Source organism: Haemaphysalis longicornis, unplaced genomic scaffold (assembly GCF_048455015.1).
Source record: "Haemaphysalis longicornis isolate Haplotype H1 unplaced genomic scaffold, Haemaphysalis longicornis Haplotype H1 scaffold_2, whole genome shotgun sequence".
NCBI classification, from domain to species: Eukaryota; Metazoa; Arthropoda; class Arachnida; order Ixodida; family Ixodidae; genus Haemaphysalis; species Haemaphysalis longicornis.
In genome coordinates, this window is record NW_027526295.1 from 4,206,060 (window position 1) to 4,227,498 (window position 21,439).

At 52.1% G+C, this 21,439-nt stretch overlaps 1 protein-coding gene across 2 annotated transcripts in view; it reads left to right on the forward strand.

The window, feature by feature from the left end:
* Positions 1-17,498: 17,498 nt before the first annotated feature.
* LOC144168694 (PAT complex subunit CCDC47-like) overlaps positions 17,499-21,439 on the forward strand; it is a 55,535-nt gene continuing 51,594 nt past the window's right edge. For both annotated transcript variants that reach the window (XM_077697632.1, XM_077697633.1), the window contains exon 1: positions 17,499-17,731. The gene's annotated coding sequence lies outside the window, so the exon portion shown is untranslated. The remainder of the gene's footprint in view (positions 17,732-21,439) is intronic.

Genomic DNA, 21,439 nt, shown 5'->3' on the forward strand with positions numbered 1-21,439 from the left:
CAACACGCCTTCAGGGCATTACCAGTGGCGACGCATGCCTATATATGGGCCTCGTAAACAGCGCGGCGGTATGGCAGCGTACGAAAGACGTAATCCTCGCCGGTCTTTTGGGGAAAGTGTGTCATGTATATCTGGACGACATAATCGTGTACAGCAGCTCATTCGAGGACCATCTAAACGACCTGCGTAACGTTTTCCAGAGAGTGCGTGCAGCCGGTCTCAAACTGAAACCATCCAAATGTCAATTCCTGCGCCCCGAAGTTAGGTACCTAGGACACATCGTATCAGCGGAGGGAGTACGACCTGACCCGTCCAAAATACAATGCGTTCAGGAGTTTCCAGAGCCCAGAACAAAGACACAAGTCAGGCAATTTCTGGGCCTTCTGTCCTATTACCGGCGACACATTCCCCAGTTTGCTGAACAGGCGCGCCCTTTAACTCAGCTCACAACCAAGAAACCATTCAGCTGGGGTGAGGAGGAGCAAGCAGCTTTCTCGGCCATGAAGCGCAAGCTGACCGAGGCTCCCTTGCTGAAGTTTCCGGATTTCAGCAGGCCGTTCACACTTGCGACAGATGCCTCCAAGGTGGCGGTAGGGGCGGTGTTATCACAGGAGTTCGATGGGAAGGAACACCCCGTGGCGTACGCGAGTCGGCAGCTGAACCCCGCGGAGCAGAAATATGGTGCTACCGAGCAGGAGTGCCTTGCCGTAGTTTGGTCTGTGCGCCACTTCCGGTGTTTCCTATACGGACGGCACTTTAAGATTGTCACCGACTGCCAGCCGCTCAAGTGGCTCATGAACGCTCGTGACCCCAGCTCGAGGCTGGCAAGGTGGAACCTCCTTCCACAGGAGTACGACTATGAAGTCATCCACAGGGCAGGTAAAACGAATCAGAACGCTGACACTCTGAGCAGGATGCCAGTCCGGGCACTCGACATTTTCGTGCCATCGGTGGAGGAGGCCCGCATGAAACGGGAGCAGTTCGACGACCCCGGCGTTCAGAAAATTGTCAAATCACTTAAAGCAGGCGACGGTGAGGGACAATATTATGTGGACGACGGGGGCCTGCTGAGGTTCAGGGGAAAAGGCGGGGGGAGGTACGGGGCGTTTAGTAGTGCCTGCCTCAATGAAAGGCGAGCTCCTACGTGCACATCACGATGCTCCGTACGCTGGCCACTCAGGGGCACGTAAAACCCGCCAGAGGATAGGCATGACGTACTTCTGGCCGGGGATGCGGAGGGACGTGCTGGATTATTGTCGGAAGTGCCCCTCTTGCGCTCTCCATACGACCGCGTATCACCCGGAGTGTAACGGTGCAGTAGAAAGGCTGAATCAAACCCTGGTGACCATGTTATCCCATTACGTGGCACACGACCAACGAGATTGGGATAGGTGGCTACCTTTCGCTGTGCATGCCTACAACACCGCAGTCCACGAGGGCACAAATGAAACCCCTTTCTTCCTCCTTCACGGACGCGATGCGGCAATCCCGAACATTGTCGGTGAGACCCCCAGAATGCACTATAACACCATGGAGGACTACCGCGCGGAGCTGGCTCAACGCCTTTCAGTCTCGCACAAGCTAGCGTATGAAGCACTGAACAAAGCGGCGGAGAAGAGAAAGTAGCGTCTTGATAAAAGGAGCCAGGACGCCGGCTTTCAGATAGGCGACAGGGTCTACGTCAAAGTCGAAAGCCAGGCCCGCGGCCTGGCTAAAAAGCTCGCGCCGAAGTGGAAAGGTCCTTTCCGAGTTGTCGAAAAACTGTCCGACGTCACGTGCCGAATCAGAGGGATTCGAATGAAAGACGAGAAAATTGTAAACGTCAACAAGCTGAAAATTGCTTTGGGTGAGGTAGAGGACGAGCTGAGACTCCCCAGGGTGAGTGTTGGTACAGGCAGGCCCCGTCCTTCGTCCCCGGAATGTGGTAGCCCAGCTACGAGCCCATTCACGGACGCTTTACATGGAGCCATGCTCGATGAAATCATTCAGAATTCCCAACCCCCCGCGGTGAACAGCCTCCCTCACCCGACACACAGCTATGCACTGCGAAGTCGTGGGGCAGCACCGTATCATATTTGACGGGCGTTCGTCCTGTGTATCTGAGGGGCAAAATTCCCAATTTCAGTGTTCATGTTTTGCACCCGTAAACCTGTATGTTGACATTCGCTTGGCTCATGTATATAGAAATTGATAGGATGTTTATGACTAATGTTTACTGGTGCCGACGCGTCTCGCCGTGTGACCTTGCTGGCTGCATTCAGTGTGGTGTCGTGATAAGACGGTGCGGTGTGTTTTGCATCGAGCCTTGTGGCCCCACCATAAACCTTTTGTGCTTTTGTGAACAAGACCTTTGCAGTGACAAAAGTCTCCTCTGTGGATGGGCGGGTGTGACGGTCGGACATCGCCACTGACTGCCGCGTACAACCCATGCGCACGCAGAAACGTGTTCCCATGTAGAAGCGGACGGCAGACACTTCGCGTGGCACGAAGAAAGGCCAAGCCCGCGCGGAATGTGCGGAAGCACGCGCGGAAGAATGTTAATCTGCAGAAGAATGTTAATCCCCGAGGGCTTGCGGGGTGACGCGCCCACGCGCAGAGCGATGACCGGCCGGTTCTCCAACGAGCTCGTCCTTACCCCCCCTGTGCGTATCCCAAGGAGGGTATAAGAAGGCGAGCGAACGAGGCCCGGGGGCTCTTTTCCCGACTGGACATCGTCTTGCCGGGCCGAACGAGGAAGCCGCCCGTAGGAGTAATCCGATCGCGCGCTCCCCCCACTTCAACCCGGGACCAGCCAGCCAGCGGTCACATCTCGGGTCCGCGTCCACGATCTGCCAGGAGCACGGACCGCCTACGCCGACCGACACGAGAATTCCGGCACCCCCCCCCCCGAACGGCCCTGCTCGAGCACGTGCACACTGCAGCGCCGCGCCTGAACGACTTCTCGGCTCCACGACCCAGCGCCGCGCCTGAACGACTTCTCGGCTCCACGACCCAGCGCCAGCCGCCCTACAGGGTCCCAGCCTCTCAACGGGTGAGCGCACCGGCACCAGCGCTAACTATTGTTAATTAAATTGTACCTTTGAGCCTGCGTTGTCTCTTTTCCCCTCAACTCTGCGTGGACCCACCTAGTTGGTAGAGTGACGCCATCTCCCCTCCGGGGAGCGTCACAGCGGTATTATAAACCCCCAGACGTTCGAGTCGAGTAGTGGATGCGTGCATATACTTGTAACGCCGCCTTATAAGCTTTTCTAATGAGGCAATCAATTTTCTGCAGTTCGGTTTTTGTTACATTAAGATAAGGGAGTGAGTAGGTGATGCGGCTTATCACGAAAGCTTGTACCAGCTGGAGTCTTTCTGTCTCCTTAAGTCCTTTGTAACGGGTGGTTATTCGTCGAATTAGGCCGATAGTTTGGTTTACATGCGATGTAATTTGCGATATAAATTGAGTGTTTGATCTGTTACGCTGTATGAAAAGACCAAGAATTTTAACACTTTCTACTGTTGGAACGGTGTTGGTCCCAATCTGAATTTTTATGTCCGGTGGGGCTTTCGATTTACGCTTCGCGGGTAGAAGAAGGAGCTGAGATTTCTTAGGTGAACAGCTGAGTCCTGCCGCACCCGCCTCCTCGACAACCACCTGTGCACCTGCTTGTAGGGCTTCTCTATGAGGGCATCGCTACCACTCGGTGCCCAGAGTGTAATGTCATCCGCGTACAGGCTAAAGTGAAGGTGCGGGATTCTTTCCAACCTCTTGGGGATGTTGAGGAGGGCGATATTAAACAAAAGCGGAGACAGTACGGCGCCCTGCGGAGTGCCAACTGAGGGGAGTTCAACAACGTTTGATGTGACGTCTCCGACCTGAATAATTGCAGTGCGAGACGTGAGGAAGTCCCTGACGTAGTTGTAAGTACGTTCTCCAGGGGAGGCTGTTGCCAGCCCTTGCAAGATTGCCTTGTGTGATACCCGGTCAAATGCCTTCGTGAGGTCTAGGGCAAGTACAGCGGCCGTGTCCATTTTTGACGGAGGGGTAATTACTTCCCGGGATAGTTGAAGAAGAATATCCTGAGTGGACAATCCTGATCTAAAGCCAATCATGGAGTGAGGAAGAAAATTAGTAGAGTTGAGATAATTCGTAAGGCGAACATGGATAATGTGCTCTAGAACTTTTCCAATGCATGAAGTGAGGGAGATGGGCCGAAGGTGTTCAATATTGAGCGGCTTCCCCGGTTTAGGTATCAGTGCAATTTTTGCGTGCTTCCAGGACTGGGGTAGAACGCCGAGTTTCCAAAAATGGTTATAGTATTTTGTAAGGGTTGAAATAGATTGGTCGTCTAGATTACGGAGCATCTTATTTGTGATGCCGTCTGGTCCTGGGGCCGACCCTGGGCGAATGTGGAGGAGGGCGGCTCGTACCTCCGCTTCCGTTGTTTCCGCATCTAGTTCAGCATTAGCTTCCCCTGAATAGGACGGAAGAGCCTGTCTATCGCCTGTCGGGATGTAAAGAGAGCGTACCTTATTGAAGAGTTGCTGATTTGTGCCCGGGAAATTATGAACTATGGCGGACACTCGATTCAACTGAGTTGTCTTGGACCGTTCGGGATCTAGAAGATGTCTGAGAAGTGACCATGTGCGTTTCATACTTAGGTTTCCCTTCATCTGATCACAGATCTGGCCCCATTGATCTCGCGCTAATTAGGCAGCTAGGTTTTGTATGGACTCGGTTAACTCAGCTAGCTTCAGGCGGAGTTTGCGGTTGTGCTTGTTGTTGCGCCAGCGGCGCTGCATGCTTTGGATGATTCCCACATGTGCTGTAGCCGGGCATATACTACATCCGAAGGAATTTCTGGGTCTAAGCGAGTGCTTACAAGTCGGGCATCGGAGATGATTCTGTCCACCCAGTCCTGGAAGTTGTGGGTGCTAACTTCTTGCGAGGAGTTATTAGCACGGACGTTGCGGAATTCATCCCAATTAGTAAAATAGGTTTGTCTGGTTCGCGGTGGAATGGTAACGTCAAGGAAGATATCCGTTTGAATAATTAAGTGATCGCTGCCCAGCGATGAATCAGTGCAGGTCCAACGGCAGCGCTTGATTTTGTGAGTGAGAGTGAGGTCTGGGGAGGAGTCTTTTTGGACGCTATTGCCAATTCTCGTGGGGATCGAGGAATCTGACTCAATAACAAGCCCCTGTGCTTGTATTTGTTCCCATAGCAGGCTACCCTTCTTTGTACAATGAGAGTAACCCCAAGCAGTATGAGGGGTATTGAAGTCCCCGGCTATGATCAGCATGTGATTCTGGGCTGCCTGCTTAGCGAGAGAAAATAAGTGACCAAATTTGTGCCCAGTATCTTTGGGGCTGCTGTATACGTTAAGTATGTATATCTTAAGTGCATCTCGTTTAGGGGGAAATAAGACGACAAGATCATGTGCGATATCAACGCTATCGAATTGAGATCTTTGAGCTGGCACATTCCGTTGAACCAAGACCGCCGTTTTTGGATTGGTTATACATTGGAACGCCTTGCAACCCGGAAGCTTAACTGCAGTGCCTGTTTCCTGTAAGACAATAACTACAGGGGGTAACTCCGTAGACTGAATGAGCATCTGCAGATTGGGGCGTTTCCTGCGGTACCCTCTGCAATTCCACTGCCAGACTCGGAGCATCTCCTTATTGTTGCTCATACGTGGTGTCATAAGGGGGCTGGTTCACCGCAGGAGGGGCCGTGGGAGCGTTAATACGGGCAAAAATTTCCCTCATGAAATTGTGCAGTTCTGTTCGTAGTTCTTCAATGTTGGCCTGAACAACGGAGAGATTGCCTTGCAGAGCTTGATAAAAGTGGGAGTATTCTGCCTTTTGCTCCAGGAGCGCCTGCTTACATGAGTCTTCTATAGCGGTAAGGTGCTTGCCCACCAGTTCCTCTCTGTCCGATAAGGTGGGAGCGGACTGGGAGTCGTCTGAAACTGCCTTACGCTTGGGGGGTGGGGGATTGGGAGAGGGAGAGGGAGCTTCTTCCATGTGAGCAGTAATTCTCTGTTTCAGAGATTGGTTTTCCTGCCTGAGTGCTGCGTTCTCCTGGCGAAGGAGAGTCATTTCCGCCCTAATGGCGTTAAGCTCTTTAAGGATGTCATGGGAGGGAGGGAGGGGCGGGAGCGGGTGTGACGAGCCAGGGTGGGAGGCGCTAGGGTAGCTCACCTGTTTTCCGTAGTTCAGTTCGGGTTTTGACGAGGTGACCCGGCGGCGGGGCGAGAAGGAGTTGCCACCAGTTGTTTTGGGTCCCGCGTCGTTGGCCTGGCTGGTGGGATTATCCTTTGGTTTGTCTTGTGATCGCGGGAATTCGGCGTCCTTTTCAGGGGTCCTGTTGATGTTGTGGCCTTCAGCCACGATCTGGGCAAATGTTGGTTGTCGTCTGCGCGGTTGGAATCGTTTAGGGCAATCCGCAGTCCCAGTGACATGAGGGCCCTCACAGACGATGCACCTGGGAGAACAGAGGTGGGCTTCAGCGGGGTTCACTGTGCCGCAGCTGGAGCAGCGGGAACGAGCTTGAGCGTTCGAATTCGGGCACACATCTGGTCTGTGTCCGGCCTGCCAACATGCTGTGCAGGCCTCTGTCTTCCTCCGAAACGGCTTGCAGCGATAGGTAGTCGCCCTGTAGCGGATCCAATAGGGCACGTGCATGCCGTCGAAGAGAATTTGGACCATATTGGAAGAGTTCAACCTTTTGGCGTCCAGTATTTTAAGATCCGGGTTGTAGTTGCAAATGCTGTTCATGATCTGCTCTGGAGTATCGTCCTCGGGAATACTGAAGATTACACCGACAACGGTGTTGGCTGGTGCCGAGACGTGAGCTGCAATTTCATACTGCTGTCCACGGAGCGTGAGGGAGTTGATGTTGGCGTACATTTTCGCTCGTTCCTCTGATGGGGTGCTGATGATGACGTAGTTGGCGACCTGGTTAATTCTTATCTGGTCATCTCGGTTAGGGGCTAATCCAGCTTGAGCCTGGATGACGTCAGCTAGCGTTGCTTGTGCGACAGACGTTAACGCTAATCCTCCTCGTGGGCGTAAGATGATTTTGACGTCGGAGGCTGGCAGTGGGGAAGCAGGTGGCTGGCGCTTCGGAGGGCGCCGGCGGCCTTGTTGTGCTGCGTGCATTGGACCTGGAGTATTCATCATGCTTGTGGAGGCTTGTTCCGCGGCGTGCAAGACTTGTTGGCGGTGCCGGATGGTGGCCCAGCCAGGCTTCTGAAACTCCGCGGGGTCCATCTCTTCACCTTCGACGACGTTTTCCATGCTGGGGAATTGAGCGGCGTCGCTGCGCCGCAGCCGGTAGAGTGGAACGCCACCGCTGCGGCTCAAGCGAGCTAGATGGAATCGCGAGGCCGAAGTAGGCCTAGCGCGGTCGGCGGCGTGGTCGCACTTTCAGATGGTTGTAACTGTCCGGTGGGCACTCCGATGTCCAAGATATTGGGTCCCAGGAATCCGTGTGACACAGCGATCCTCGTGGTACCAATCTTGAGAGCGGGGGTGTCAATATACCAAAGAAACGAGGGGCTAAAGACGGAGCCGGTGTGAAGGGCATCCGCCGAGGACAGCTCGTGCCTATAGTGTAGGGGGAGGGGTGCGGACAACGACTGTGCGGACTACGACGGGACAACGCGGGCGACATCGTGAGTTACTGAAATGCTCTGCATTAAAAAAAATTACACCATTTTCTCATGGGGAACCCTGATGAGGATGCGAAGCATCGTGGCGGTTCCGTGTGGTTCCATTGTGTTGCCGTTATGTTGAGTGATCTGGTTTGTACTAGCGCCAGAGGGAATTCCGCGTCCGGGTCCACACCGGTGGCAAAGGCACGCAAGTGCTGTTGTGTTACGGTGAGTAGGCGGTGGTTCTCGAGGCGCCGAAACTCGTCCATCATGTTCTTGTCGATGTTGTCTCTGTGGTAGAATCAGTAGTCTCCGTCAGCTTTGGTGAGGTAAAGGTTGTTGACATTGGTGCACTGGCTGAGAGCAATGTACACGCCCTCCTCTTCGCAGCTTTGGCTTATCGTTCTTCCTCTTCGGCGGTTCCCCTACGGGGAGATGACGACGGTGGTTCAACGCGAACCTATCTCGTGATGGATTCTTTGGTTGGCCAATCCTTAGGGGCATCCTGCCACAATCAGCATCAGAGGTGCTGCGGACGGGGCTGGTTGAGCTGCAAGGCGCGTAGCGCTTCCCGCCACAGCTTTCCCACGGGAAATTCAGCATCCCCCTCTAAAGTTTTCAGTTCGTCGTTTCCGTTGCCGTTCAGCTTCGCGTGCCTTCGTTGTATCAGTAGCTTCTTGACGTAGTTTGAATGAGTCAAGGACATAATGCGCGTTCGTAGCACTTGCTCCTGTCCCGGATTTGTAGCGTAGTGGGAAGAGCACCGGGTACCTCCCGTTGCGGCCAGAGAGTCGTGGGATCGAAACCGGGCGCCGCTAACTATTTCTTTTTTTTTATAGTGTAGTATCACGGAGCTGTGGGTGTAAGGAGGAGAGTTGCGCATGCGCAGTGAGCGTGTGGACGGCGCCGCCATCAACGACGCAGGACCAGGCGAGCCTAAGAAATGCTCCGCATTTAAAAATTAATGCTGGGGCGTCTTGTCGTGAGCTAAAGAGCCCGCAGCATTCCTGTATGCTACATATATCCTCCACGAGCAGCGCGGAGAAGGACTTCTATAGAGTAATGCGCGTCCGCGATTTGACGTTTCTTCGAAGCATAGTCATATGGCGCATGGAGCCTGCAGAATCTAGCACAAACGGAAATCAGAGGGCCTCAGATATCCCACTCTTCTAACGGCACCTTTTGTCAGTTGTGAACTTGTATACCTCAAAATATGCGTCCACCGAGTGATCAGCTGTTCGTTGAAGTCTAAAAACTAGAGAAAGTTGGACGCGTAGCTTGTGTGTGTGATTGCTAAAACGTTCATTCATTGATTTCGCTCCGCATTGCTACACAACTATAGTTAAGCGCTCCCTGCCCCCCCCCCCCTCATGTCTCGCGTAATAGCTTGTGCATTTCGCACACTAGTTGGTCTCGTGAGACCTACTCGGCTTAAGTTTAAACGAACGTCTTTGGCAATTCAGGAGCTACACTGAGTTTTCTTCATTTCCGTACGAGCTATTCTGTTTCTTCCGGACTTGCAGACCATTTGTTTTTCAGTAGTTTAATTAAGTTTTCTTGGTTTTTGCTATAAGGCATGCAAAAGTGCACATCTTTCACGACGCACAGCCTTGGAATATACTTTACATTTTCACGTGGCTTATATTCTTATAGAAGGCACAAGTTATTCTCGGGTATTGGGTAATCACATCCCCGAAATATATTTTTCTAGGACGTATATATTAGAAACGAGGCCGCATTCGTTGTCCGCGCTGCAAAACGAAACACCTCTCACTGTGCCAGTACCAGGTCTGAATGAGGCTGCAATAAAATTCACTTGTGCCGCACGTATTCGGAGGTGACAGCGGTGGTATATGCTGCGGCCGTCGCCGACGCCCGTAACAGCGGCCAAGAAGGGCGCAGGACCGCGTTCCCGGATAGCTATTGTTGGCGTTTGAGCACCCTACCAAGACGCAGCGGCTTTTGAAGGGCCCTAAACGTACTATTTACTTACAGACGTCACCATAACAAGTTTTGTTACGGCGCGGAAGTGCAAAAAGAAGCGAAAGAGAACCAAAAAATTCCCCGCATTTCCCCGAGGGGAAGAATGTGAAAGTGCGAATGCACGAGTTGAATTTGTGCGGTTCGGTAATGTTCGCGAAAGAGAGATCACACACACACACACACAACTACAAAGGAAGAAAGATGCATTTATTCACTGACACCTATTTGTGTTGTCGTTGTACTTGATTGCTAGAGCGGATCTCAGCTTTGAAATTTCGTGTCAGTACTCCTTTAAGCGGGTGCATTAGCCCTTCTCACGCCCGATTCCTGGCCAATCCCCCACGTGGGTATGTGCCATGTCAGCGGCCAGGCAGCGCGCGCCCATCTCACCCCGTTGCCAAGAAAGACGAGGAGATTCCTGGCCAATCCCCCACGTGGGTATGCTATGCGGACATCGCCGGTGGACGCAGGTTCAGGGTCGCTTAAGAAGTGCATTCGCACTTAACTGGCCAATCCCCCACGTGGGTATGTTATGCGGACATCGCCGGTGGACGCAGGTTCAGGGTCGCTTAAGAAGTGCATTGCACTTAAAACATTGCATGAGCCCCTATCAGCCGCGCAGCGCCAATCCCGTTAACGCCGCGGAGAAGCTGAAGCAGGCGGCGCAGCGATCGCAAAGCTCGAGGGGTTTACGGGCCCCATACGTTTGTAGTACCTCCCGTTGGGGACGAAGCGAAAAAAAAAAAAAACACTGGCTCGAGCTCGAGCCCGCGGCGCGAGCGCGCAGGGGTTTGTAACCAGGGCGGGTTGACAGATCCGCGGCCTTTACGGGCCCCAATACGTTTGTAGCTAATCAACAGAGGGCAGTCCGGGTCTGGCAACCATGGTAGCCCCGCGAAAAAATGGCGGGAAAATTTGCTGGTACGCCAGCCGAAATGCTACCGCTGCGCGTGCGTGGCGCAGTGACTCGAACAACCGACCATTGGGACTGGCCCAAAGCCATGTTTAGTGCAGTCAGGAGTTGATCCTAAGGCGTCGCATGCATGCCACAAGAACAAATGAAAATAAATTAGCCCATTGGCAACGACGTCGTAACTCGGTTTATTTCGGCCAGGTAGCAGCCGCACAGTGCCGAGGCACACAGATCGAAGCAAGTGCTTTGTGCCAACAACAAAAACAAATGAGGTGACGGTGAGCGATGACGGTGAGATGACGGTGAGCAAATGAGGGCATTGGTGACGGAACGCCCTCATTTGAAACTGACCATGCCAAGCGTTCCGGAGGAAGACCGACTGTGCATGATCCACCTCTTCCATGAAGGTATTAGGCAGCGCGGTATTGCTTAAGCCACAGGACGACCACTATGCACCGTGAATCGCATCCTGCAAGCGTTCCGCGATGAGGGACGGATCGAGAATCTTCCCCGAGGATGCAGACCACGGGCTACCACAAGTGAGCAAGACATGCTAATCGTGGCCGCCGCGGCAGTAAAGCCGTCCCTGACGTCTAAACAAATCAAATGCGAGCTCGACCTTTCGGCAAGCACGAAAACTGTTCGACGCCGCTTACATGATGTGCGGCTACGAAATTGTGTCCCTGCTAGAAAGCCCAAGCTATACGAAGCCTTGTGAGACTGCTTTTTGCAGAAGGCCACGCAACCTGGACGGCGGAAGACTGGAGCTGTGTTCTCTTCACGGACGAATCCACATTTTCAAGCCGTTGGGACCAGCGCCAACGCATTTGGAGGGCCGTGAACATCAAGTATGGGTGATGCAAATGTTTTTCCTTTTCTTTTAAAACCGACTAGTAATAGAACACGCAGCGATAGTGCGAATATAATTAAAAGATAGACCAGGCAAACGAGCCCACGACAAGCTTTCGTGTTGCTTGCATGTTCGTTTACGTGAAGGTTTGTTGCCACTCACCACGCGTTTTGTAGTGCAGTTATTTCATACCTTTGTTCGGCGTAGCCCTCGCCAGCAGACAGAACTATTGCGCTCCCAAGCTTTGGCGCCAAGTTTCTTTTGTGACTCACAATAGGAAAAACGACGGCGGAGCGTATGCAGTCATTGAGCTGCCTACAGCACTGCCTTTCCCGGAGCGAAATTATGCGTCGGGTGCATCTGTCGACAATGGCCCAGAGATAAACAAACGTCGGAACGATTTCGGCACTAACCTACTGCGATTTCTTTCTTCCTCAGATTCCAGTGGCGCAACCTGCAGCGGATTTCAAGTAGCGGCCGGTGCGCCGTTAGCGTGTGGGGTGCGATTTCAAGCCATGGCCTCGGTCCGTTAGTTCGTATCGAGGGCCGCTTCAACGCGGCTGCCTACGAGGACATCGTTGACAGCGTGGTGATACTCTACGCCCTCGATGGTCCATTCGCGAATGGGCTGTATTATTTGCAGCACGACCGAAGCCCGATACACATGGCTCGGTCAGTAAAACACCTACTGGACGAGCGAGGCGTGATGGTGATTGAGTGGCCACCGCAGGGGGTGGACATGAATATAATTGAAAACGTCTGGGGAGCAATGAAGAAGTCCCTTAGCAGCCGACAGCTACAGGGGGGCTCGTGTGACGCGTTGTGGCAAGCTGTCGAAGAGGAGTGGCAGCGCCTCCGGGCTACCGACTTCGCGGCGCGCCTTTTCGAGAGCATTCCTCGACGTGTGGCGGCTGTTGTGTCTGCCAAGGGGGACTTAGCCAAGTATTGAAGTGAAGTGAAGCGCGGGAGGAGAGTCGAGTCCGGCCGTGCGCATGTCCGTGAGTTTTCCACGGCCGCTGCCAGGTGACGGCACCATATATCTTCGGTCATGCGCTCCGCGGTTCGCATTTGAATTGTCCATGACTGTACCTATACATAAAAAGCGTGGACACGCAGTAGCTGAGGAAGACTAGAAGGCTCACGATGAAATACGGAAAGGACAGTGGAGAATCGGGGACAGCGAAGGTAACCAAAAAAAGAAGCAAGATAGATAGAAACAAATAAACGAAGAGACAAAATGAAAGCTGAAACGTCATTACAGATGTACAGGGCTGAGAAATCGGACATCAGAAAAAAACATTTATAGGATAATTCCAAACGCAGTGCTTTGATTTTTTGGACTATAGCACGTTGCTTGAGAACAAAGAGCTTTGTGGGGAAGTATACACAAAATGATCGGGAATGCGTGGTCTGCGGAAAAGAAACTGAAACAATGCGGCAAGTGGTGTTGGAATGTTAGTGTATCATGAAGCCCTAGGATTTAAGGGTAGCACAGAGGGAACTTCAAGGCTTTCGAGGCGACTAAAAGAAGATTATAATGCTGGTAGACGCAAAGGAGAGATGGGAATATTGCCTAGGACAGCTACCACCTGTAATAGAAAAAAAAGTATTTTGTGTCTGCCCTAAGACTATGAGCAGCGCCAAAGTTAAACGAAGAGTATAAAACACATATATTAGTTTTTTTTTTTGGTAAGATGACACGCGATTACCCCGTCACAAATGGAATACCACTAGGAAAATCAGTCAATAAATCGAAAAGTGCATCAAAGCGACTAAAACCAGACTATCCACAACGACACTTGGAAGCATAGGTCGGCAAACTCACTCATGAGTGCACTCACACACCCCCCACTCACCGCTCACGAGTGAGTGGTGTGTGAGCCTCACAGTAGTTTTGGCCTGGTGAGTGCGAGTGCGAGTGAGTGCGAGCGCCACTCACGGTCAGCCCCGTTCACCATTTGCGAGTGCGAGTTCCACTCGCGGCGAGCCCCACTCACCACTCGCGAGTGAGAGTTCCACTCACGGCGAGCCCCGCTCACCACGCGTGAGTGCGAGTTCCACTCGCGGTGAGTCCCACTCACCACTCTCGGCGAGCTGCGCTCACCACTCATGAGTGGCGAGTGAACGCGCGCTTCTTGCGCGATGTGCGGGGCTTACCGCAGTGAGCATCACCCGCTGTTGGCATTCGTCGCAGGAGCCGCTTACTGTTGTAATTGCTGCTCGCAGCAAAAGCAAGAACCAACCGACCAGGGAAATAGTGGAAGCGCTAGAAATCCACAAAGCCAGAGCCAAATGCATTAGTCGAGCATCAATTGCTTTATCGGCAAGAGAGATTGCTTATTTGGAAGCCCGTGGCTCGGGAAGGCGGCGATAAGATTGTGTAGTACAGTATCAAAATTTTTTCTTGTTTCTGATATGTGTCGCGTAGGTTGTCTGTTATCATGTACGCTGTTGTTATAAATGTGTGCTTCTTTCAATAAACCAGTAGTTGCAAGTTAGCGCTTCGTCCTCGTGCATTCTTTGTCCTTCGTCTTTTTTGCGTTATACATCTGTTAATAATGATCGACCAACTAGCCCAACAACGTACTTTACTAGGCGATATCCACTCGTACGCACAGCCGTTAGGTAATGGAACGACTGCCTTTAGCTTCGGGAATAAGTGGCTACGCCCCTTTATAATTAAGGCACCGTGGAACGAACTTTCCAGTGACCTGATGTACGTCTGACGCCATAATGCGCTGATACTCTCACTGTCATGACTCATTGAGGGGCAGTTGCGCGCACTCTCACCGAATGTTGTTTCTGGCTAGCAGCGTTTTGTGTTGAAACTATATTGTCGGTAACGTCCTCGCAATAAAGCGACTGCACTTCCCTACCGCTGAGCGCTGCGATGGAGGCATTAGGAAGCACCGTGGTCTAGTGCCTTAGTACTTGGTGTACATAATTGGCCGGCTTGCTGCAGCTGTCAAATGGCCGGCGGTTCTGAAGCGCAAATTGTGAGTGCCCGTAATCGTTTGAAAAGGTATCGCAGGATGGCGAAATGGTTCGTATGGGCGAGTTGCGTGTTGTGGAAGCAGTAGCTCATTTTCGATGCCTTGGCGTATTAAACGTATCAGTATTTGTCATTACTTGTTACGGCGGTGCTCTGTTATGATACTCGCTTCACGCGGACTTCGTCGTCGTCCGCGTGCCGATATGGCGTAGGAGCTGTGACCCCTGAGTGGTGTGACGAATAGTAGGCGTTCTCGGCAGTCGCACAGCGTAATTTGTGAGTGGGTGAGTGATTGCATGAGTGCGTGCGTGCGTGTGCGTGTTCACGTGAGTGGGTCTGCATGCGTGTGTGCGTGCGTGCGAGTTCGTATATGTGTGCGTGCACGCACGTGTTCAAGTGCGTTGGTGTGTGTGTGCGTGCATGTGCGTTTCTGTGCGTGTGCGCGTGTATGTGTCCGTGTGTGTTGCGTGCGTGTTCGTGCTTGTGTGCGTGCGCGTGTATGCATGCGTGCGTGTGCATACGTGTGCGTGTGTGTGTCCGATGACTTATTCTCCCGTTATTTCGTATAAACTTTCGACGTGAACTTGTCTCGGTGCCCGGCGCGGGCGCATGACGGTGTAGTTTAGGATCAAACTGCGGTTTTGCTCTGCGGCAGACTGGCGCCGTTTAGGAAGGGGGACGGGAAGGGAGGCGGGCGCCAGGCAACTCGTCTCCGTTAGGACGTCCGCGGTAAAGTCAGGCGGCGCCGATTTGGCGCGACCACGCGGCGCCGCCCCTCTCCCTCGCCTTGTCTCTGTCAAGCGCTCAACGCCAAGCGCTCCGGCAGCCTTCCTCCACCTTGCTTGCCGTTTTCAATCTTTTCGTGGCGGTGTTGTGCGGGACACTCTCACTATGCCCCCTTTTCACCTGGGATTACTCTTGAAATAAACTGTTTGGAGGGTTGCCCAGAGCAAATTGACTGCGCAATTTTAGTGGCGCGGATAGCGCGCTTCGAGCTAGGAATATTTGCGCGCGCTAGCCATTTTTTTTTTTTTGACAGATGGCAACAGCTTTTCTACGCTTTTGTTCCGAACTGGACTATTTCTTTTATGTTTGCTACCGCTGTGAAAATTTTCAGTGTTTATTTTCTTTTGTAGAATCTGAGCGAAATAGCATAGACAATAATAAAAAGTTATGATGAATGGCTTCAGGCAAATTTGCGAGAATTTGTTCATTTCGTAAAAGAATCCAGCAACGATTACCGCTTTGAAAGTGACATATCAAGACATGTGCTTATAATAACGGAATACATACTTGGGAAAAAGGGAGACCCCATTCCTGAGAAAGGTAAATTTTAGCTCAAATCAATAAGTATTTCATGCCCGAAATTATTTGCACGTGCGTGTGAGTGAAGGAAGCGAGTGGTGATTGCGAGTGAGTGTGACTGGCCATTGCAAGTGGGGAGTGCGAGTGCGAGGGAGTGCAAGCGGCGAATGCGAGTGGTGAGCGTGAGCGCGGATGAGTGCGAGTGGTGAGAGCGAGCGAGTGTGAGTGGTAGGGATGAGTGGTGAGCATGAGCGTGAGTGAGTGCGAGTTGTGACGACGAGTGGTGAAGTGAGCGCGAGTGAGTGCGAGTGGTGAGGACGAGTGGCGAGGACGAGTGGCGAGCGTGAGCGGGTGTGAGGGCGAGTAGTGAGGCCCGAGGGGCGAGCGCGAGTGGTGGGGCGGAGGGGTGAGGGTGAGCGCGAGTGAGTGCGAGTGGTGCGGACGAGTGGAGAGCGTGAGCGGGAGTGAGTGCGAGTGGTGAGGGTGGAGGGATGACAGTGAGCGCTAGTGAGTGCGAGTTGTGAGAGCGGAGTGGCGAGCGTGAACGTGAGTGAGTGCGAGTAGTGGGGGCGAGTGGCCAGCATGAGCGCGAGTGAGTGTGAGCAGTAAAGGCGGAGTGGCGAGTGCGAGTGAGTGCGTTAGGATAAATATATATTTTTGAGTGAGTGTGAGTGAGTGGCATCCAGTTTTGCCGAGCTATGCTTGGAAGCATAAGAGCGCCCCCGACGTCGTACTCGCTGCGGTTGCGCTGTCTGCTGGACGTTTTGTGGGTAAAGTGAAAGGCCACGCGGCGCATTCCCATTGTTTAGCCACCATCGCACGTCCCGTGCGGCAACAAGGTTGGCGTGCACAGACCGGCAGCCTGCGGACGTTGTTTTGTCGTGAAAGTCGTGTAATGCGGGAAGGTTGTCGTATGGGTCGATAGCGCGACTAGTGGCTGCTGCGGCCACGATGATTCGCTTGGTAGCTTTTTGCTTTCCCTCTAGACCACGCCGCTGTCTCACTCGCTTCCGGTCGCTGTTACGTCACGCGAAACGTCATAATATGATGCAAGGGCTGAAATGCGTTCCTCAATCGGTAATTTCTCGGCAATTAAAGGATCTTTCGCTAGCGAATAAACGCTGAGAGGGCTACGGGGCAGGCGAAATTTCGTCTGAACAAATTGCTAGTTGCCTTCAGTGTACAACATGACCAGTCTACATCAGTATCGCCCACTGTTTTTTTTTTTTTTCTCTACAATTGCGCAGCGTGTAAAACACCAAAAACCCGCGTATCACCTCGTGTGGGAGTGCATCAGTCCCATCACCCTCATTTGACAGCGGAAGCATGGGCTGACCAGTTCCCAACTTCGCAGCTCGAGGATCAGGAGTACCTGCTGCTGTGGGGCCTCAAGGCGGACTGGACTGAGGCTGCTGAGGCCACCACCCACTCTCCTTCCTCCCCCTCCTTTCCATAAAAAATAAATAAACGTTACTCCCCCTCCTCTTTTGTCATCGCCATGCTTATCGCCATTAGAGTATATTATCTCTATGGCCATTAGCGTTGCTCCGGGCCCCACTCGAGTCAGAGCCGAGCACTGGAGCCGAGGGCTCTTAGAAATTTCGAAACACGCGCCACTTAGACAAAATTAATTTGTTTTTGTGGGGCGCGATAATTATTTGGGAGACGTATTATTTTATCTGTTCAAAATATAGACTCAAATAAGACTCAAACAGAAAAAGAAATGTAGATGCATTTATTCTCTGCGTGCGTGAGGGAAAATTTTGAGCTTCGACTCCAAGTCAATCCGATCCAATCCGATATACTTTTTTTTTCTGCAGTGTGCGGGCGTGATTGTAGTGCTGGTTGTACCCTTTAGGACGGTATTAGCAGTATTAGTTAGTATTGTGGTGTAGTGTGTGCTGTGCTGGTGATTGTTTGTCTGGTGTTAACGGCATGGTCCAGAGAACTCAGCGCTACCTTGTTCAGTGGTGACCGAGGAGTGCTTCGCCGCAGCTGCTGAAACTTGGCCGGCGATTTCCCTAGTACTGCGGCGCAGGTGTGAGGTGAGCGCAGTGACCTCGCGACGGCCCCGACTGGCATGGGGACCAATCGCGTTACTGTGGCCCCAACAGAATGCAAGACTTGCGCTACTGGGAACGATCTCAGTGCCACGGCTAACTGTGACGTTATTTACCCGGGCCCCTTATTAGTAGCGCTCTCCATGTACGACGCGGGCACGCACCATTCGCGCAAATTTCCGTGTGGCATGGGAGAAAAGTGGACGTAAAACGCGTTTTGGGCAAGGCCATCTTATCCGTGCGTGGCGTACGCAATCGCCTCTCGAAGGGCAGGCAGTTCTCAAACGCGTAATTGTGCACTGTAAAAACATGCGGCGGCGAGGGGCGTTGTGTGCCCGCAGCGTGGGTACGAAATAAAAGTAATTCCACCTGGCACCTCTTGTATGTACGAGGTGTAAGCGTGCGTCGCAGCAACGAGAGTGGCGGCCCAGGAGGGGTGAACATGACATCGTACTCTGCCGGTGCTGCGTCATTTGATGTGCCCTGCGAAACGCTGTGCGCGCCTCGTAGCGACTGCTGTTGTGCAGGTTGAAGTGCCGTGGGCCTCGGCATGCATAACTCGCTTTCAGGATTCATGTTCAGATAAAGGGAAAAGTACGCTGTAATAACCACTGTGCGCGAAGAGCAAACAGAGTTCAAAAACCGTGCAGAACACTATTACTAAAGAGTGCAGCTGGGACAATGATCGGGACAAGATTACAGAGCCAGGTGTTTTGCTTATGAAAACCTAGTTGAGGAGTGCAAAAATTGGACCGCACCACGAAAAACCTAGGGAGAAAAAACTGACAGCCAGTGTGCATGTCAAGGGGGAGCCGGAATCTGGCTAACGTTGTTTGACCTAGCGAGACCAAGTGAGCATTCCAGCCCTGTAATAGCAATGATACTCGCTTCAAACCGCCTAGTAGAACTCGCAATGGAGCATTCAGAAAAGGGGGGCCCTGAAATTCCCAATAATTCTCGCAGTTTCGGCTCTCCAGAGGGCCACTTCAATACAATGCTATTTTCTTGGCTCCATCTGCTCAAGCGTTCCTCCTTTGTATTGAAAGGCATCATCCACTTTCAGTGGCATCACCTGGGTGGGTGGGGGACGTAGCGTCATGCCAGTGTGTGAGTGCAGGAAATGCCTCGAGGTTTGTCCCCCATGTCTTCATCTTTCCTGGTTGTCTAGCCTAATTAGGTCCATGCATAGAGCAAGAAACTGGGCGTGTTGGTGTATGACCCGAGAAAGAGAGATCTCTCTCTATCCTCGTCTGTTGTTGCACTTTTTTCTCGGATAATTAGGTACACTTAACTCAATGTGTTCCTCAGTGGCAGTTGCTTGGTGTAAGTGAAGTTGTATGCTGCCTTCAGGGCGTACCATAGGCACTCCGCTCCATGGGGGGCTCGGCTAATGTTTGTGGCAAGCTTTGTGTTTCTTAACGTGGCTAACCAGTGTCTCAGGTTGTTTTGCTGGTCATGGCTGCAAATGGGGCCGTTTGAGATAGCCACCTTGGATGTGGTCAGCAGCCGCTCAAGATGTCTTGACAAGCGGGCATTAGAAGCAGATTTGTCTACATTCTTAACGTGTTTGCATTGTGGGGTCCAGCTGATGCAGTCACCTATTTCCGTGCACAGCGGCAATCCTAGAGAGCTGTGGTTTATTGGTGAGGCTCCAGAGAATGGAAAATACCGATATCGCGAGTTCCTGGCTTCAATGGGGCCACATTTGTCTGCCCTGGGATGGGACGCTGCCTGGGAAAATCTTAATTAAGGCTCACGTACTGTGCGGCTATTCCCCGTCTTCTAACGAGCTTATCGAGAGATTTTTGTGTGTAAAAGTTTATCACCTGTAAAAGGAGCTTTGCTGCGAGTCTGTGTGCCACAGTTGCGTAAGATCCTTCGGGGTAAGGTGTCGTGCTGTTGTGGCCTTGCAGCTCGCTGATAAGCCCATGGGCATCATTGCGAGCATGTCATCAGAGGCAGGGGCATCCAAATGGTTCATTTTTTGCGTCTACTGCTGCAAGGCAGAAACCGTGGATGTGACGTTCTGGGTGGGGAGCGGGGTGTGGAGCAGCGGACACACACTATACTGGTGGCAACTTAAGAACGGCACCGGAAGTTGCTGCTGTGCCTTATCACCGTAGCCGGATGTTTCTGCGTGCGGCGCAAGTAGGGCGCTACAGGGAATATTTTGAACATGGCGTGAGCCGTTCCCGTGACTTTTTGGACTTAATATGCTGATAAACGACTCCAGTGACGACAAACAAACTTCGCGAGACAAGGCAGACGATATCATGCATTCATAGCAAACCCCTTTCAAAACGCGCGCGCACTGGCGTCACGGGTCCGGCGCTTTGGTGGAGTGATACACTACATGAGGTGGTGCTGTTCTTGAGTTGTAACCCAGTATAGAGGTGGCAACTGCAGATTTTTTGTGTCTGGTTTCTGCCAGTGCATTTGAGCACCTCCACTAAACAAAGGCAGCTTAAACGGCAACAGCATATCTTCATTTCGCCCCGCTTGAAGAGGGACTGCTGCCAGTACGGGGCCCACGGGATGCTGAGTGCCGTCAGCGTGTGGTGCAGCTGGGCTGACTGGCCAACGTTGTGTGCCGTGGCACTCCCATCTGTGAATGGGTCTGTCAAACCTCGGGGGATAAACACAAAATGGAGGCTGGGCACTAACCAACAAAACCTGAGCCAGTGTGCATAGGATAAGTAATCGTGAATCGATCAAAAATGAGTTGTACATTGGTTGTGCGGGTCCAAAAGGGTCTCATGCTCTGTATGTTTGCGTGTTTCTTCGTGGCTGGTTCTGTTAAGTAAATTAACGGGTGGGTAAGTAAACGTTCGTTGTTCATGGCACTTCATCGTGTGTTAGCAGCAGGGCTAAACCACAATACATATCCCCTAGGAATGAGCAGGAAACGAGTTCATATAGATTCATTGATAAAGACCAAAATATGCGTTCAAATACGAACCAGGGAAAAAAATGCCAAATTGGAAAAGAAGGAGAAATAGAAACCGTGAACCCTTGTGGCAGTCTGGGTTTTCTTCAACCACTTTGCTTGCTCATTTCCCTCGAGGGACATTTTTCCCGCACCATTATCCTGGCTTCATTGCTCATGACAGCACCGACGACCCACTCACAAGTCCCCAGTGTAGAATTTATCGAATGGCAGGCATTTCTTAACCACTGTAACCTGTTGGTGAACATACAGGTACAGTTAAAATATGATCTAACAAAGTCACCGGGAACCGTTAATTGTTTCGTTAAATCCAGGGTGTCGAACCAGAACCAAACCGGAACTGAACCGGTATTTTGGCCAGAACTGAACCCGAACCCTAACCGTTATTTTTTGAGCAGGCTGAACCTGAACCGGAACTGAACCGAAAAAAGAAATACGGTTACCGGTTTATGCCGAAACGGTTCGACCCTCCGCTGTTGATATTGCACAGTCAATGCAATTCAGGCCTTTTTTTTTTCTTTCACGTACCATCAACTTCGTACCCGCTCGCGCACTTTCCCCTCCAGACAATTGAACATGAGAAATGAATGAGCAACAATGCAGCAATGGTCTGTTACTGGTAGAAGCGCGAGCGTAGTGCAAGCTGACCAAACGAAATGTCATTCTCGGCAGCTTGCAGGGGATAAAAAATGACTTTGCCCTTCCCTAGCTGCGACTTTATTGGAGCAATCAGGCTGCAGGAGTGC